Below are 19,992 nucleotides of genomic sequence, written 5' to 3'. Positions count from 1 at the left end.
AAGGCACTTGACCAGCCAGTGCACACAGCTGCCTCCTGACCAATCAGAGCACCCCAGGCCAACCAGTCGATCAAGAGAGCACACCAGCTTTCAGATTAATCAGCGCACGTACGGCCCATGAAGAGCACATCAGCTTTCAGATTAATAAGCGCACATACGGCCACCTGACCAACCAGAGGACCCAGGGTCCAACTGACCAGTCAGAGCACACAAGGCAACCTGACCGATCAGAGCACCCTAGCTTTGTGTCCTAACTTTGCACGATACGGCAACGCGGCCGTTTCTATTTCTGCGACACATGTTTAGCTTGCGTCGCATGTTTTGCGTGCACTTCACATTTTCGATTTTATTTGTGACATTTCGATTTTAGACACCGTTTCTATTTTTGCAACGCATGTTTAGCTTGCGTCGCATGTTTTGCGTGCACTTCAAATTTTAGATTGTTTTTGTGACATTTCGATTTTAGACACCGTTTCTATTTCTGCGACACATGATTAGCTTGCGTCGCATGTTTTGGTGCACACTTGACATTTTCGATTTTTTTCGTGACATTTCGATTTTAGACACCGTTTCTATTTCTGCGACACATGTTTAGCTTGTGTCACATGTTTTGCGTGCACTTCACATTTTCGATTTTATTCGTGACATTTAGATTTTAGACACCATTTCTATTTCTGCGACACATGATTAGCTTGCGTCGCATGTTTTGCGTGCACACTTGACATTTTCGTTTTTTTCGTGACATTTAGATTTTAGACATCGTTTCTATTTTTGCGACACATGTTTAGCTTGCGTCGCATGTTTTGCGAGGGCACGGTGTAAGGCACTTGACCAGCCAGTGCACACAGCTGCCTCCTGACCAATCAGAGCACCCCAGGCCAACCAGTCGATCAAGAGAGCACACCAGCTTTCAGATTAATCAGCGCACGTACGGCCCATGAAGAGCACATCAGCTTTCAGATTAATAAGCGCACATACGGCCACCTGACCAACCAGAGGACCCAGGGTCCAACTGACCAGTCAGAGCACACAAGGCAACCTGACCGATCAGAGCACCCTAGCTTTGTGTCCTAACTTTGCACGATACGGCAACGCGGCCGTTTCTATTTCTGCGACACATGTTTAGCTTGCGTCGCATGTTTTGCGTGCACTTCACATTTTCGATTTTATTTGTGACATTTCGATTTTAGACACCGTTTCTATTTTTGCAACGCATGTTTAGCTTGCGTCGCATGTTTTGCGTGCACTTCAAATTTTAGATTGTTTTTGTGACATTTCGATTTTAGACACCGTTTCTATTTCTGCGACACATGATTAGCTTGCGTCGCATGTTTTGGTGCACACTTGACATTTTCGATTTTTTTCGTGACATTTCGATTTTAGACACCGTTTCTATTTCTGCGACACATGTTTAGCTTGTGTCACATGTTTTGCGTGCACTTCACATTTTCGATTTTATTCGTGACATTTAGATTTTAGACACCATTTCTATTTCTGCGACACATGATTAGCTTGCGTCGCATGTTTTGCGTGCACACTTGACATTTTCGTTTTTTTCGTGACATTTAGATTTTAGACATCGTTTCTATTTTTGCGACACATGTTTAGCTTGCGTCGCATGTTTTGCGAGGGCACGGTGTAAGGCACTTGACCAGCCAGTGCACACAGCTGCCTCCTGACCAATCAGAGCACCCCAGGCCAACCAGTCGATCAAGAGAGCACACCAGCTTTCAGATTAATCAGCGCACGTACGGCCCATGAAGAGCACATCAGCTTTCAGATTAATAAGCGCACATACGGCCACCTGACCAACCAGAGGACCCAGGGTCCAACTGACCAGTCAGAGCACACAAGGCAACCTGACCGATCAGAGCACCCTAGCTTTGTGTCCTAACTTTGCACGATACGGCAACGCGGCCGTTTCTATTTCTGCGACACATGTTTAGCTTGCGTCGCATGTTTTGCGTGCACTTCACATTTTCGATTTTATTTGTGACATTTCGATTTTAGACACCGTTTCTATTTTTGCAACGCATGTTTAGCTTGCGTCGCATGTTTTGCGTGCACTTCAAATTTTAGATTGTTTTTGTGACATTTCGATTTTAGACACCGTTTCTATTTCTGCGACACATGATTAGCTTGCGTCGCATGTTTTGGTGCACACTTGACATTTTCGATTTTTTTCGTGACATTTCGATTTTAGACACCGTTTCTATTTCTGCGACACATGTTTAGCTTGTGTCACATGTTTTGCGTGCACTTCACATTTTCGATTTTATTCGTGACATTTAGATTTTAGACACCATTTCTATTTCTGCGACACATGATTAGCTTGCGTCGCATGTTTTGCGTGCACACTTGACATTTTCGTTTTTTTCGTGACATTTAGATTTTAGACATCGTTTCTATTTTTGCGACACATGTTTAGCTTGCGTCGCATGTTTTGCGAGGGCACGGTGTAAGGCACTTGACCAGCCAGTGCACACAGCTGCCTCCTGACCAATCAGAGCACCCCAGGCCAACCAGTCGATCAAGAGAGCACACCAGCTTTCAGATTAATCAGCGCACGTACGGCCCATGAAGAGCACATCAGCTTTCAGATTAATAAGCGCACATACGGCCACCTGACCAACCAGAGGACCCAGGGTCCAACTGACCAGTCAGAGCACACAAGGCAACCTGACCGATCAGAGCACCCTAGCTTTGTGTCCTAACTTTGCACGATACGGCAACGCGGCCGTTTCTATTTCTGCGACACATGTTTAGCTTGCGTCGCATGTTTTGCGTGCACTTCACATTTTCGATTTTATTTGTGACATTTCGATTTTAGACACCGTTTCTATTTTTGCAACGCATGTTTAGCTTGCGTCGCATGTTTTGCGTGCACTTCAAATTTTAGATTGTTTTTGTGACATTTCGATTTTAGACACCGTTTCTATTTCTGCGACACATGATTAGCTTGCGTCGCATGTTTTGGTGCACACTTGACATTTTCGATTTTTTTCGTGACATTTCGATTTTAGACACCGTTTCTATTTCTGCGACACATGTTTAGCTTGTGTCACATGTTTTGCGTGCACTTCACATTTTCGATTTTATTCGTGACATTTAGATTTTAGACACCATTTCTATTTCTGCGACACATGATTAGCTTGCGTCGCATGTTTTGCGTGCACACTTGACATTTTCGTTTTTTTCGTGACATTTAGATTTTAGACATCGTTTCTATTTTTGCGACACATGTTTAGCTTGCGTCGCATGTTTTGCGAGGGCACGGTGTAAGGCACTTGACCAGCCAGTGCACACAGCTGCCTCCTGACCAATCAGAGCACCCCAGGCCAACCAGTCGATCAAGAGAGCACACCAGCTTTCAGATTAATCAGCGCACGTACGGCCCATGAAGAGCACATCAGCTTTCAGATTAATAAGCGCACATACGGCCACCTGACCAACCAGAGGACCCAGGGTCCAACTGACCAGTCAGAGCACACAAGGCAACCTGACCGATCAGAGCACCCTAGCTTTGTGTCCTAACTTTGCACGATACGGCAACGCGGCCGTTTCTATTTCTGCGACACATGTTTAGCTTGCGTCGCATGTTTTGCGTGCACTTCACATTTTCGATTTTATTTGTGACATTTCGATTTTAGACACCGTTTCTATTTTTGCAACGCATGTTTAGCTTGCGTCGCATGTTTTGCGTGCACTTCAAATTTTAGATAGTTTTTGTGACATTTCGATTTTAGACACCGTTTCTATTTCTGCGACACATGATTAGCTTGCGTCGCATGTTTTGGTGCACACTTGACATTTTCGATTTTTTTCGTGACATTTCGATTTTAGACACCGTTTCTATTTCTGCAACACATGTTTAGCTTGTGTCACATGTTTTGCGTGCACTTCACATTTTCGATTTTATTCGTGACATTTAGATTTTAGACACCATTTCTATTTCTGCGACACATGATTAGCTTGCGTCGCATGTTTTGCGTGCACACTTGACATTTTCGTTTTTTTCGTGACATTTAGATTTTAGACATCGTTTCTATTTTTGCGACACATGTTTAGCTTGCGTCGCATGTTTTGCGAGGGCACGGTGTAAGGCACTTGACCAGCCAGTGCACACAGCTGCCTCCTGACCAATCAGAGCACCCCAGGCCAACCAGTCGATCAAGAGAGCACACCAGCTTTCAGATTAATCAGCGCACGTACGGCCCATGAAGAGCACATCAGCTTTCAGATTAATAAGCGCACATACGGCCACCTGACCAACCAGAGGACCCAGGGTCCAACTGACCAGTCAGAGCACACAAGGCAACCTGACCGATCAGAGCACCCTAGCTTTGTGTCCTAACTTTGCACGATACGGCAACGCGGCCGTTTCTATTTCTGCGACACATGTTTAGCTTGCGTCGCATGTTTTGCGTGCACTTCACATTTTCGATTTTATTTGTGACATTTCGATTTTAGACACCGTTTCTATTTTTGCAACGCATGTTTAGCTTGCGTCGCATGTTTTGCGTGCACTTCAAATTTTAGATTGTTTTTGTGACATTTCGATTTTAGACACCGTTTCTATTTCTGCGACACATGATTAGCTTGCGTCGCATGTTTTGGTGCACACTTGACATTTTCGATTTTTTTCGTGACATTTCGATTTTAGACACCGTTTCTATTTCTGCGACACATGTTTAGCTTGTGTCACATGTTTTGCGTGCACTTCACATTTTCGATTTTATTCGTGACATTTAGATTTTAGACACCATTTCTATTTCTGCGACACATGATTAGCTTGCGTCGCATGTTTTGCGTGCACACTTGACATTTTCGTTTTTTTCGTGACATTTAGATTTTAGACATCGTTTCTATTTTTGCGACACATGTTTAGCTTGCGTCGCATGTTTTGCGAGGGCACGGTGTAAGGCACTTGACCAGCCAGTGCACACAGCTGCCTCCTGACCAATCAGAGCACCCCAGGCCAACCAGTCGATCAAGAGAGCACACCAGCTTTCAGATTAATCAGCGCACGTACGGCCCATGAAGAGCACATCAGCTTTCAGATTAATAAGCGCACATACGGCCACCTGACCAACCAGAGGACCCAGGGTCCAACTGACCAGTCAGAGCACACAAGGCAACCTGACCGATCAGAGCACCCTAGCTTTGTGTCCTAACTTTGCACGATACGGCAACGCGGCCGTTTCTATTTCTGCGACACATGTTTAGCTTGCGTCGCATGTTTTGCGTGCACTTCACATTTTCGATTTTATTTGTGACATTTCGATTTTAGACACCGTTTCTATTTTTGCAACGCATGTTTAGCTTGCGTCGCATGTTTTGCGTGCACTTCAAATTTTAGATTGTTTTTGTGACATTTCGATTTTAGACACCGTTTCTATTTCTGCGACACATGATTAGCTTGCGTCGCATGTTTTGGTGCACACTTGACATTTTCGATTTTTTTCGTGACATTTCGATTTTAGACACCGTTTCTATTTCTGCGACACATGTTTAGCTTGTGTCACATGTTTTGCGTGCACTTCACATTTTCGATTTTATTCGTGACATTTAGATTTTAGACACCATTTCTATTTCTGCGACACATGATTAGCTTGCGTCGCATGTTTTGCGTGCACACTTGACATTTTCGTTTTTTTCGTGACATTTAGATTTTAGACATCGTTTCTATTTTTGCGACACATGTTTAGCTTGCGTCGCATGTTTTGCGAGGGCACGGTGTAAGGCACTTGACCAGCCAGTGCACACAGCTGCCTCCTGACCAATCAGAGCACCCCAGGCCAACCAGTCGATCAAGAGAGCACACCAGCTTTCAGATTAATCAGCGCACGTACGGCCCATGAAGAGCACATCAGCTTTCAGATTAATAAGCGCACATACGGCCACCTGACCAACCAGAGGACCCAGGGTCCAACTGACCAGTCAGAGCACACAAGGCAACCTGACCGATCAGAGCACCCTAGCTTTGTGTCCTAACTTTGCACGATACGGCAACGCGGCCGTTTCTATTTCTGCGACACATGTTTAGCTTGCGTCGCATGTTTTGCGTGCACTTCACATTTTCGATTTTATTTGTGACATTTCGATTTTAGACACCGTTTCTATTTTTGCAACGCATGTTTAGCTTGCGTCGCATGTTTTGCGTGCACTTCAAATTTAAGATTGTTTTTGTGACATTTCGATTTTAGACAGCGTTTCTATTTCTGCGACACATGATTAGCTTGCGTCGCATGTTTTGGTGCACACTTGACATTTTCGATTTTTTTCGTGACATTTCGATTTTAGACACCGTTTCTATTTCTGCGACACATGTTTAGCTTGTGTCACATGTTTTGCGTGCACTTCACATTTTCGATTTTATTCGTGACATTTAGATTTTAGACACCATTTCTATTTCTGCGACACATGATTAGCTTGCGTCGCATGTTTTGCGTGCACACTTGACATTTTCGTTTTTTTCGTGACATTTAGATTTTAGACATCGTTTCTATTTTTGCGACACATGTTTAGCTTGCGTCGCATGTTTTGCGAGGGCACGGTGTAAGGCACTTGACCAGCCAGTGCACACAGCTGCCTCCTGACCAATCAGAGCACCCCAGGCCAACCAGTCGATCAAGAGAGCACACCAGCTTTCAGATTAATCAGCGCACGTACGGCCCATGAAGAGCACATCAGCTTTCAGATTAATAAGCGCACATACGGCCACCTGACCAACCAGAGGACCCAGGGTCCAACTGACCAGTCAGAGCACACAAGGCAACCTGACCGATCAGAGCACCCTAGCTTTGTGTCCTAACTTTGCACGATACGGCAACGCGGCCGTTTCTATTTCTGCGACACATGTTTAGCTTGCGTCGCATGTTTTGCGTGCACTTCACATTTTCGATTTTATTTGTGACATTTCGATTTTAGACACCGTTTCTATTTTTGCAACGCATGTTTAGCTTGCGTCGCATGTTTTGCGTGCACTTCAAATTTTAGATTGTTTTTGTGACATTTCGATTTTAGACACCGTTTCTATTTCTGCGACACATGATTAGCTTGCGTCGCATGTTTTGGTGCACACTTGACATTTTCGATTTTTTTCGTGACATTTCGATTTTAGACACCGTTTCTATTTCTGCGACACATGTTTAGCTTGTGTCACATGTTTTGCGTGCACTTCACATTTTCGATTTTATTCGTGACATTTAGATTTTAGACACCATTTCTATTTCTGCGACACATGATTAGCTTGCGTCGCATGTTTTGCGTGCACACTTGACATTTTCGTTTTTTTCGTGACATTTAGATTTTAGACATCGTTTCTATTTTTGCGACACATGTTTAGCTTGCGTCGCATGTTTTGCGAGGGCACGGTGTAAGGCACTTGACCAGCCAGTGCACACAGCTGCCTCCTGACCAATCAGAGCACCCCAGGCCAACCAGTCGATCAAGAGAGCACACCAGCTTTCAGATTAATCAGCGCACGTACGGCCCATGAAGAGCACATCAGCTTTCAGATTAATAAGCGCACATACGGCCACCTGACCAACCAGAGGACCCAGGGTCCAACTGACCAGTCAGAGCACACAAGGCAACCTGACCGATCAGAGCACCCTAGCTTTGTGTCCTAACTTTGCACGATACGGCAACGCGGCCGTTTCTATTTCTGCGACACATGTTTAGCTTGCGTCGCATGTTTTGCGTGCACTTCACATTTTCGATTTTATTTGTGACATTTCGATTTTAGACACCGTTTCTATTTTTGCAACGCATGTTTAGCTTGCGTCGCATGTTTTGCGTGCACTTCAAATTTAAGATTGTTTTTGTGACATTTCGATTTTAGACAGCGTTTCTATTTCTGCGACACATGATTAGCTTGCGTCGCATGTTTTGCGTGCACACTTGACATTTTCGTTTTTTTCGTGACATTTAGATTTTAGACATCGTTTCTATTTTTGCGACACATGTTTAGCTTGCGTCGCATGTTTTGCGAGGGCACGGTGTAAGGCACTTGACCAGCCAGTGCACACAGCTGCCTCCTGACCAATCAGAGCACCCCAGGCCAACCAGTCGATCAAGAGAGCACACCAGCTTTCAGATTAATCAGCGCACGTACGGCCCATGAAGAGCACATCAGCTTTCAGATTAATAAGCGCACATACGGCCACCTGACCAACCAGAGGACCCAGGGTCCAACTGACCAGTCAGAGCACACAAGGCAACCTGACCGATCAGAGCACCCTAGCTTTGTGTCCTAACTTTGCACGATACGGCAACGCGGCCGTTTCTATTTCTGCGACACATGTTTAGCTTGCGTCGCATGTTTTGCGTGCACTTCACATTTTCGATTTTATTTGTGACATTTCGATTTTAGACACCGTTTCTATTTTTGCAACGCATGTTTAGCTTGCGTCGCATGTTTTGCGTGCACTTCAAATTTTAGATTGTTTTTGTGACATTTCGATTTTAGACACCGTTTCTATTTCTGCGACACATGATTAGCTTGCGTCGCATGTTTTGGTGCACACTTGACATTTTCGATTTTTTTCGTGACATTTCGATTTTAGACACCGTTTCTATTTCTGCGACACATGTTTAGCTTGTGTCACATGTTTTGCGTGCACTTCACATTTTCGATTTTATTCGTGACATTTCGATTTTAGACACCGTTTCTATTTTTGCAACGCATGTTTAGCTTGCGTCGCATGTTTTGCGTGCACTTCAAATTTAAGATTGTTTTTGTGACATTTCGATTTTAGACAGCGTTTCTATTTCTGCGACACATGATTAGCTTGCGTCGCATGTTTTGGTGCACACTTGACATTTTCGATTTTTTTCGTGACATTTCGATTTTAGACACCGTTTCTATTTCTGCGACACATGTTTAGCTTGTGTCACATGTTTTGCGTGCACTTCACATTTTCGATTTTATTCGTGACATTTAGATTTTAGACACCATTTCTATTTCTGCGACACATGATTAGCTTGCGTCGCATGTTTTGCGTGCACACTTGACATTTTCGTTTTTTTCGTGACATTTAGATTTTAGACATCGTTTCTATTTTTGCGACACATGTTTAGCTTGCGTCGCATGTTTTGCGAGGGCACGGTGTAAGGCACTTGACCAGCCAGTGCACACAGCTGCCTCCTGACCAATCAGAGCACCCCAGGCCAACCAGTCGATCAAGAGAGCACACCAGCTTTCAGATTAATCAGCGCACGTACGGCCCATGAAGAGCACATCAGCTTTCAGATTAATAAGCGCACATACGGCCACCTGACCAACCAGAGGACCCAGGGTCCAACTGACCAGTCAGAGCACACAAGGCAACCTGACCGATCAGAGCACCCTAGCTTTGTGTCCTAACTTTGCACGATACGGCAACGCGGCCGTTTCTATTTCTGCGACACATGTTTAGCTTGCGTCGCATGTTTTGCGTGCACTTCACATTTTCGATTTTATTTGTGACATTTCGATTTTAGACACCGTTTCTATTTTTGCAACGCATGTTTAGCTTGCGTCGCATGTTTTGCGTGCACTTCAAATTTTAGATTGTTTTTGTGACATTTCGATTTTAGACACCGTTTCTATTTCTGCGACACATGATTAGCTTGCGTCGCATGTTTTGGTGCACACTTGACATTTTCGATTTTTTTCGTGACATTTCGATTTTAGACACCGTTTCTATTTCTGCGACACATGTTTAGCTTGTGTCACATGTTTTGCGTGCACTTCACATTTTCGATTTTATTCGTGACATTTAGATTTTAGACACCATTTCTATTTCTGCGACACATGATTAGCTTGCGTCGCATGTTTTGCGTGCACACTTGACATTTTCGTTTTTTTCGTGACATTTAGATTTTAGACATCGTTTCTATTTTTGCGACACATGTTTAGCTTGCGTCGCATGTTTTGCGAGGGCACGGTGTAAGGCACTTGACCAGCCAGTGCACACAGCTGCCTCCTGACCAATCAGAGCACCCCAGGCCAACCAGTCGATCAAGAGAGCACACCAGCTTTCAGATTAATCAGCGCACGTACGGCCCATGAAGAGCACATCAGCTTTCAGATTAATAAGCGCACATACGGCCACCTGACCAACCAGAGGACCCAGGGTCCAACTGACCAGTCAGAGCACACAAGGCAACCTGACCGATCAGAGCACCCTAGCTTTGTGTCCTAACTTTGCACGATACGGCAACGCGGCCGTTTCTATTTCTGCGACACATGTTTAGCTTGCGTCGCATGTTTTGCGTGCACTTCACATTTTCGATTTTATTTGTGACATTTCGATTTTAGACACCGTTTCTATTTCTGCGACACATGATTAGCTTGCGTCGCATGTTTTGGTTCACACTTGACATTTTCGATTTTTTTCGTGACATTTCGATTTTAGACACCGTTTCTATTTCTGCGACACATGATTAGCTTGTGTCGCATGTTTTGGTCCACACTTGACATTTTCATAATTTTCGTGACATTTTGATTTAAGACACCGTTTCTATTTTTGCGACACATGTTTAGCTTGCGTCGCATGTTTTGCGAGGGCACGGTGTGAGGCACTTGACCAACCAGTGCAGAATCAATTGCACATCAGCTACCTGATCAGCGCAATCTGTTTTATGAACTCCAGGTGCTTCTCCTCCTCCAGCTTTGCAATGCTGTGTTTGCTCTTCTGCAGTTTGTGTTAGGTGTTGTCCAGCTTTTACCGCAGCGACTGGTTCTGCCAACTTGCTGATGATCTGACAACACACAGACATTTGCATTATGTATACATAAAAACTGTATTTCCAGTATAATGGATTTTTTTATAATTAATGTCATGATACAATCATCAGCATCTTAAATTCTTTAGTTTCTGTTATTTAGATTGTTTTAAATTTGTATGTATTTACATATCTATTATATTATCTTTGTATGACAATACAAAAAACAAATTACAGATTGTGAAAGGCGTTTATAATGCATTGTCTATTAGCAGGCCAGCAAATTTGATGTTATTCTCTCTTCTCACACAAATATTCCTTTTTCTGAAAATCTTGATAACACGTGTGGAGATTTTCTTATTTCAGGAAATAGGATTGTAAAAAAAATTAATATTTCTATACCATGCCTTCTATGTTTACTTATCAGTGGTGACTTCCACTACAGAGAAACCTGGAAATGTGAAAAGGTCTATTAGTATAATAGATCAATAAATTAATAAATTAGCATACATACACATACAATTAAGGGCAAAATAATTCACTCTTCAGTTAAATATTTATTCTTTTTAAAAAAAAAATTAAACAGATATTTAAAGGCAAAAGGAAATTTTCACAGTACATCCGATAATATTTTCTCTTTCAGATTGCGTCATTTAAAAAATTTCGTAGCAGTGGACAATTAGGAAAAAATAATTAATTATTTCCATTTTATTCATTATCCAAGTCTGAACGGTCTTTTATTTTGAAATAATAATTTTGAATATTTTGAAAAATGACCGTATTCTCTCGCTTACACCTTGGTCACTTGAGCGTCCAAATGTAACCCACTAACAGCAAAGTGAGTAAAAGTTAGACCTCTTTAGAAAGTATCTTTGCTAAGGGGGCCCAGTGAACGACCCACAAACTGCCAAGAAATAGATTCGCAAGCCATTTGTCAAAAAAATCTGGTGAATGCACCATGTCTTTGCAAGAAGATCAACTGATAGAGATCGCAAATGACAGCGGCTTTTTAGGGAGCGTTCGCATTTTGCGCATTTCTAGAGTTTGCAAAAGTCTGTTGTTTCCAATGGAGATGCACGTCTTGAGCGCACAAGTGGCATGACGCAGTCGTGCACCACGACACAAGTGCACCACGAGTCACTTAACAAGAATTGACCAATCAGCTTCAGCTTGTTTAAAATATTTACATTTTGGTAAGACTAATTTTGTCAGACAAACACAAAACACACAAACACTGCAATACTATGCTAATTTTATCCATAAATAAAACTTGTATCAGAGCGATAGCAATGTTTTGTCTTGTTAAAAGGAGTTATTTATCTGTTATTTACTTCATGGTGCGAGGCCAAAATATCAATATTAATCTTAATACAAAAATATTGATGTCAATATTTGATTAATGCAATTATAACTACATTAAATGGTGCCCCATGTGAGGCTAATATATCAATATTATTATCAATACCAAAATATTGACGTTAATATTTGTTATAAATCCAATTATCACTACACAGATGCAGTAGAGGCCTGGCAGAGCACCACCAGGAATGAAACCCAGCGTCTGGTGATGTCTATGCATTGCAGACTTCAGGCTGTAATTGACTGCGAAGGATTTGCCACCAAGTACTAATAAGTGAAAGTTTGGTTTATGATAATTATCCTGTCCAATTACATTTGGTCCCTTAAAAAGTGGGACGCATATGCAAACTGATATATTTCCTACAGCGTTCACCTGATTTGGAAGCAAATATCGTCCTATTAAAGCTGCCAGTCTGCAGTTAAAGAACATCTTGTCAATTTAATTTTAAATCCATGTGTTAGTGTATCGAGCCAAAAAGGTTAGAATTGCGTCGATGTTCAAATATTTATGGACCTAACTGTATATTGGATTTATGGATGGGCCCCAAAATAGACAATTAATTGTCAACGCTAAATTTTATGACAGGTGCATAATCACACTTATTTCTCACTGAATTAATCATCAGCCAAAATTCATAATCATGAGAGCACTGTGTATGTGCGCATTTGTTTTACCTGTGCTTCTCCCAGGCCCAGCTTAATGTCCTCCAGGTCCTCCAGCAGCAGTCTGGATTCCTCCTGCGCTCCTGTTTCCGCTGTGCTTCTCCCAGGCCCAACTCAATGTCCTCCTCCAGGTCCTTCAGCAGCAGTCTGGATTCCTCCTGCGCTCCTGTTTCCGCTGTGCTTCTCCCAGGCCCAGCTCAATGTCCTCCTCCAGGTCCTCCAGCAGCAGTGTGGATTTCTCCTGCGCTCCTGTTTCCGCTGTGCTTCTCCCAGGCCCAGCTCAATGTCCTCCTCCAGGTCCTCCAGCAGCAGTCTGGATTTCTCCTGCGCTCCTGTTACCGCTGTGCTTCTCCCAGGCCCAGCTCAACGTCCTCCTCCAGGTCCTCCAGCAGCAGTGTGGATTTCTCCTGCGCTTCTGTTTCTGCTGTGCTTCTCCCAGGCCCAGCTCAACGTCCTCCTCCAGGTCCTCTAGCAGCAGTCTGGATTTCTCCTGCGCTCCTGTTTCCGCTGTGCTTCTCCCAGGCCCAGCTCAACGTCCTCCTCCAGGTCCTCCAGCAGCAGTCTGGATTTCTCCTGCGCTCCGGCTGGTTGACTGCAGTCCAGAATGGTTTTGAGGAGTTGAGCATGTTCCCCTCGCAGCGTCTCCAAATCGATCACCGCGATTTAGTGTTGTAGTCAGCATGTTTTCATCCTGCATCATCCACTCTAGAGCCTCGTCACGGGGGTAAATCATCGTGGACATCACCCAATGAAACACACCTGCTGAGAAAAAAAACACACAAACCAATTAACATAATGGCTTCTTACAGAGCTCAACATAAATGAACTGAACTACTTTAAGCCTAACATAATAATAAAACTTTAACAAGTTTGAAAAAAAAAAAAAACAGGCTGAATAAATGACTATTTTCATTTTGAACTGTCCCTTTAACCCTTGTTGACTGTTTAAATTAACTAGACTTTCATTGGGTTTTTGCCCCATCGACTTTCACTAAAACCACACTTTTTGATTGCAAAGTAGGGCTGCACGATAAAATCTGACATTGAGTTGTTCTGCGATAAATATTAAAATATGTTTGCTACAAAACTTAAAAATGACAATTTGGAAAAAATTGTATTAAATTAAATTGATTGGGATAATTCTGTAGTGAAGGTAATTATACTTAAACTGTATTAAACAAATTGAAAGCAAAGATAAGTTAGGTAAGTGAGGAATAAGTGTAATAAACTTTCAGGGCAGCCAAATAGTATTCAGGTATAGGGTTAAAAAAATCTAATGTAAAATAACACCACAAGCCTGTATTGTATTAATTCAGTAAAACACAAGGTTACAAACAGTAAACTTTGTGACTTTCAAAAAAAATGCATGTAAAGTGAAAAAGATCCGGCGAAAATTTGGAAAGAATTCATAATTTTAGGATAATTTCTAATGACAATAGGATAATTTTGTAGTGGAGCACATCTGCATAAAATGTAATAAACAATCACATGATAAATACATTAAAGTAAAGTTACAAAAAAAAAATCTGGGAGTTTTATAGTATTCAGGTAAATCAAATTGATTTATTAAATTTAAAATAAAAACACTGATTATTATTCATTGTATATATAATGTTCTTAAATTTATTAGACTCCCTGAAAAACCATAAAGCATTTTTTTCATTTGTAACTTTGCTTTAATGTATTTATCATGTGATTGTTTATTACATTTTATGCAGATGTGCTCCACTACAAAATCCTCCTATTGTCATCAGAAATTATAAATTATTAATTCTTTCCAAATAGAGCTTTTCATTTCACCTGTTAAAACTATACTCAACATCGCCATATGTATGTAATGTCAGTTTTTTCCAATATCGAGCAGCCCTACACAGTAAACTGGAAAATAGAACATTGCAATATTTTTTATTCTTCAATAAATATTCACAAAATATTTACCAGATGACATGAATTTCTCTACTTTGAAAGAATTATTCATTTTCAACTGATTGGGATGATTCTGCGAAGTGCATCTGCATAAAACATAATTAACTATCTACAAGAACAGATCAATGCAATAAAAAAACATACAAATGAAATGACGTTTATCATTTTTCAAGTCTAAGAGTATTCAGGTACAGTAATACTTTATATTCCCTGCGGCTTAATGCCTTATTTATCAGGGGTCGCCACAGAGGAATTGTTACAGCCAACTATAACACAAACTAGGGAAAAAAACTAATGGATTGGTCTAGAGCAGGGGTGTCCAAACGCGGCCCTGGAGGGCCGGTGTCCTGCAGATTTTAGCTAAAATTAGCCTCAACACACTTGCAAAAATGTTTTTAGAAGGCCTAGTAAGAGCTTGATTAGCTAGTCCATGTGTGACTGAATGGAATTGGTATTAAACTTTGCTTGAACATGCCTGCTCCAGAGGAAATAAGATAAACAAACAAAATAAGTATGGAAGGAATCACAACAAAACTAAGACTGAACACAAAGGGAGCACAACGCCACTTCTAAAGGGCTGCTCAAGTCCCCACCTTGAAAGAGCTGCAGCGTCAATGATCTGCAGATGCAAAGAAACCTACTTAAAACAAAATGAGTACAAAATTGTAGAAGGTGACAAAATAGCAAAAATAAATAAACAAATAACTGGGCATGTAACAGGAATGAACAGCCAACTATTCCAGCATATGTTTTAAGCAGCGGATGCCCTTCCGGCCTCAACCCATTACTGGGAAACACCCATCCATTCACACACATATACACTATGATCAATTTAGTTTATTCAATTCACTTTATAGCACACGTTTGGACTGTGGGGGAAACCGGAGCACCCTGGAGGAAACCCACACCAACACGGGGAGAACATGTAAATTCCACATAGAAATCCCAACTGACCCAACAGACTCGAACCAGCAACCTTCTTGCTGTGAGGCGACGGTGCCAACCACTGAGCCACCAGGTACAGTAATTAAGTAATAAAAATTCAATAAAATTAATCAAAATTATTAAAATTAACTTTAAATTTTTAAAGTTACAAACAGTACAATCTCTTATGCTTAAATCTGTTTAAAATCATTAGTCACAGGCCTAAAAAAACACATGAAAATGAAAAATGATCGGCCAGGCTCAACATTGTATATCCTGCGATGTGACTATTGCAAATTACTACATTGCGATATCGATGCTGAAACACTATATTGTCCAGCCCTAGTCCTGTGCCTAAATATCTATTATTTCACCGCTTCTAAAGTTTCTTGCATTGGGTGTTTACACAGAAAGTATAACCATAATTGTTTAAACATGTTTTGAAACTTAAGTGTGAAAAATAAAAAATACAAAAATAAAAATAATCCAAAAACTGCAACAGCATTACAGCAAACAAGTTGAATCTGACGTATAAAGAAATTGAAAAATTACTTGACAAATCTAATAGAAATGAGAAATCGCAATATATAAAGTATATAAAGTTTTTTTAAAGGCACCACAAATATGAAAAAAAAACTGAAGTACATCAATAAATGAAGACTTAAAAAGTGAGCATTATTAAATATGACAAAAGAATAAGAAAATACTAAAAGATCACCCTAAAAAACACTGCCAATAAAAAGTAAACAATTAAATTGTGTCATGGATTTACAATCAAAAAATGCTTTTATAATGGAAGTCAATGGGGCAAAAGAAAAACACCAACATAGACACCAACAAACTGAAAGGGTAGCCCAGACAATATTGTTGAGTTTGTAAAAAATTCAAGAGCATTTACCTAAAATATACATGTCAAAATAAGATGTAACTAAAAAGCATAGCATTTGCTGAGAAACAGAGGAAATTGTGGCCAAATAATTTCTAAAAATTACCTTAGAGTGGATGAAAACATACCCAACAGCACACAAGGCTTAAGTCTATAACAAGCCTTCAGGCCATAAGCTTTCAGGCTATCATTGCAGACTTCAGTTACTAAAAACAGTCTGGAAAAATCAGGAGGAATCTGGAGAAATCCATCAAGGTGACCTGCAACATCACATCATCAATTTAAGAAAGATTGGTTTTATTTTCGCACATTCATACTTTCTCCTTAATAATTTCATTTCAGAAAAGTATTACTTGCAAAATATAAATAGCGAAATCACATTATCAGACAATGATTATCAAAGTACAACATTTATCACAGACAAATAAACAGTGCTAATGTTGTTTTGAAGTCATATACTAGCATGTGATTTCAGACCGAATATTCAAACTACCATGGTAAACAATATAGGGAGCATGTCAGAGGTTGCCACTGAACCAATGTGCAAATATAAAACCAACTTTACCTCAATATTGAAGTGTGCAAAGATCTCTCTTACACATACTCTCTCACACTCCATGAAAAAAATTTAAAAATTAAGGTTTTCTGCAGCGTCACTGATGACAAATTTTACCTGTTCTGAGCAGAGAAAAGCACCAACAATAAACAATACATGATTATATGGTGTCATGGCTTTACAATCAAATAATTCTTTTCTACTGGAGGTTAATGGGGAAAAAAAACATGAAAAGCCACCAACATAAAAAAAATAGTAGTCAATTTGCCCAGACTATATTGTTGAGTTTGTGAAAAATTCAAGAGCATTTTCCTAAAATATACATGTCAAAATAAGATGTCACTAAAAATCACTGCATTTGCTGAGAAACAGAGGAAATTGTGGCCAAATAAATCCTAAAAATTACCCCAGAGTGGATGAAAACATACCCAACAGCACACAAGGCTTAAGCCTTCAGGCCATAAGTTTCAGGCTATCAGTGCAGACTCCAGTTACTAAAAACAGCCTGGAAAAATCTGGAGAAATCTATCAAGGTGACCTGCATCATCACATCATCAATTTAGGAAAGATTGGTTTTATTTTCGCACAATTAGACTTTCTCCTTAATAATATCATTTCAGAAAAGTATTGTTTGCAAACTCTAAAAAGTGAAATCACATTATCAGGCAATGACTATCAATGTACATTTCTCACAGTCAAACAATTAGTGCTAATGTTGTTTTGAAGTCATATACTAGCATGTGATTTCAGACCAAATATTCAAATTACCATGGTAAACAATATAGGGAGCATGTCACAAGTTGTCACTGAATAAATGTGCAAATATAAAACCAACTTTACCTCAAGATTGAAGTGTGCAAAGATCTCTCTTACACATGCTCTCTCACACACTCCATAAAAAACTGAAATTAAGGTTTTCTGCACTGTATCAGATGACAAATGTTACCTGTTTCCAGCAGGGAAAAACACTAACAATAAAAAATGCACGATTATATGGTGTCATGGCTTTACAATCAAGAAATATTGTTATAATGGATGTTAAATTTAAGAGCATTTTCCTAAAACAAGTCAAAATAAGATGTCATTAAAAATAATTGCATTTGCTGAAACACAGAGAAAATTGTGGCCAAATAAATCCTGAAAACATCCCCAACAGCACACAAGGTTTAAGTCTATGTATATTCTACTACATAAGAAGCTTTCAGGCTATCATTGCCAACTCCAGTTACTAACAACTACCTGGAAAAATCAGGAGGAATCTGGAAAAATCCATCAAGGTGACCTGCAACATCACATCATCAATTTAGGAAAAATTGGTTTTATTTTCGCACATTCAGACTTTCTCCTTAATAATTTAATTTCAGAAAATTATTACTTCCAAAATATAAATAGCGAAATCACATTATCAGGCAATGACTATGATTGTGCAACATGATTTACAGCCAAATAAGCAGTGCTAATGTTGTTTTGAAGTCATACTTGCATTTGATTTTAGACTGAATATTCAAATTACCATAGTAAACACTATAGGGAGCATGTCAGAAGTTGCCAATGAACGAATGAATATTAAAATAACTTTACCTCAATATTGAAGTGTGCAAAGATCTCTCTTACACATACTCTCTTTTACACACACTCCATATAAAAGACAGAAACTAAGCATTTTTTGTACTGTAACTGACCAGAAGTTTGACCTGTTCCAAGCAGGGAAAAGCACCAACAATAAAGAATGAACGTTTATATTGTGTCATGGCTTTACAATTAAAAAATATTTTTTCTAATGGATGTTAATGGGGCAAAAAATAAAACAAAAAATGGAAAGCCACCAACATAACAAAATGGTAGTCAATTTGCCCAGACTAAATTGCTGAGTTTGTGAAAAATTCAAGAGCATTTTCCTAAAATATACAGGTCAAAGTAAAATGTGTCACTAAAAATCACTGCATTTACTAAGAAACAGAGAAAATTGTGGCCAAATATATCATAAAAACCACTCCAGAGGGGATGAAAACCTCCCCAACAGCACACAAAGTTTAAGTCTACATATATTCTACTACATAATAAGCCTTAAGGCCATAAGCCTTCAGGTTATCAAGGCAGACTCCACAGTGACTAACAGAAGCCTGGAAAAATCAGGGGGAATCTGGACAAATCCATAATGACCTGCATCATCACATCATCAATTTAGGACAGATTGGTTTTATTTTTGCGCATTCAGATTTTCTCCTCAATTTCATTTCAGAAAAGTATTTTTTGCAAACACTAAATGGGGTACAACAGTACAACATGGTTTACAGTTTATTAATGCTGTGCTGTTTTAAAGTAACACTTGCATGCTATTTCAGACCAAATATTCAATATAGCGGTAAGCATTAGGTGGGCGTAGCAAACTTACTGATTTTTTTCGAAAGCATTAGGTATGAGAGTCTCTGCTGTGATCAGGAATAAGAGTGAGACACAAAGATTACACAGATATACATAACTTGTCTACGACCCGTAAGTATACTCAGAGATTGGTGTCAAAAGGTAATCTGTACCACAGATTAGACAGTTTAAAGCATTTAGGCACAGAAAATTAACATTTTACAAACTTCAAGACAGATTAATTGTATTTAGGAACAGTATATATGCAATGAATATTAATCAGTGTTTTTATTTTACATTTAATTATTCAATTTGTTTTACCTGAATAAGACTACCAGAAAAACCAGAAAGCATTTTTTTTTTCATTTGTAACTTTGCTTTAATGTATTTATCATGTGATTGTTTATTACATTTAATGCAGTTGTGCTCCACTACAAAATCATTCTATTGTCATCAGAAATTATCCAAAAATTATAAATTCTTTTCAAATAGAGCTTTTCATTTCACCTGTTAAAACTATACTCAACATCGCCATATGTATCGAAAAAAATAAAATATTGCTATGTCCGTTTTTTCCAATATCGTGCAGCCCTACACAGTA

The 19,992-nt window shown here is 39.9% G+C and overlaps 1 long non-coding RNA gene across 12 annotated transcripts in view; it reads right to left on the bottom strand.

The window, feature by feature from the left end:
- Positions 1–19,992, bottom strand: part of LOC141375391 (uncharacterized) — a 74,980-nt gene that overhangs the window by 43,082 nt on the left and 11,906 nt on the right. For 2 of the 12 annotated variants that reach the window (XR_012383368.1, XR_012383372.1), the window contains exons 2-5: positions 16,578–16,731; positions 12,748–13,497; positions 10,580–10,749; positions 9,461–9,971 (exon numbers count right to left, since the gene is read on the bottom strand). This is a non-coding gene — a long non-coding RNA (uncharacterized lncRNA). Of the gene's footprint in view, positions 1–9,460; positions 9,972–10,579; positions 10,750–12,747; positions 13,498–14,673; positions 16,732–19,992 lie in introns of those variants that run through there. The other 10 variants (XR_012383367.1, XR_012383366.1, XR_012383364.1 and 7 more) reach the window with 7 other exon arrangements.

The sequence above is a fragment of the Danio rerio genome, chromosome 7, assembly GCF_049306965.1.
Source record: "Danio rerio strain Tuebingen ecotype United States chromosome 7, GRCz12tu, whole genome shotgun sequence".
Taxonomy (NCBI): domain Eukaryota; kingdom Metazoa; phylum Chordata; class Actinopteri; order Cypriniformes; family Danionidae; genus Danio; species Danio rerio.
Note: the sequence above shows the minus strand (reverse complement) of the source record. Positions and strands in the feature narration are given on the sequence as shown.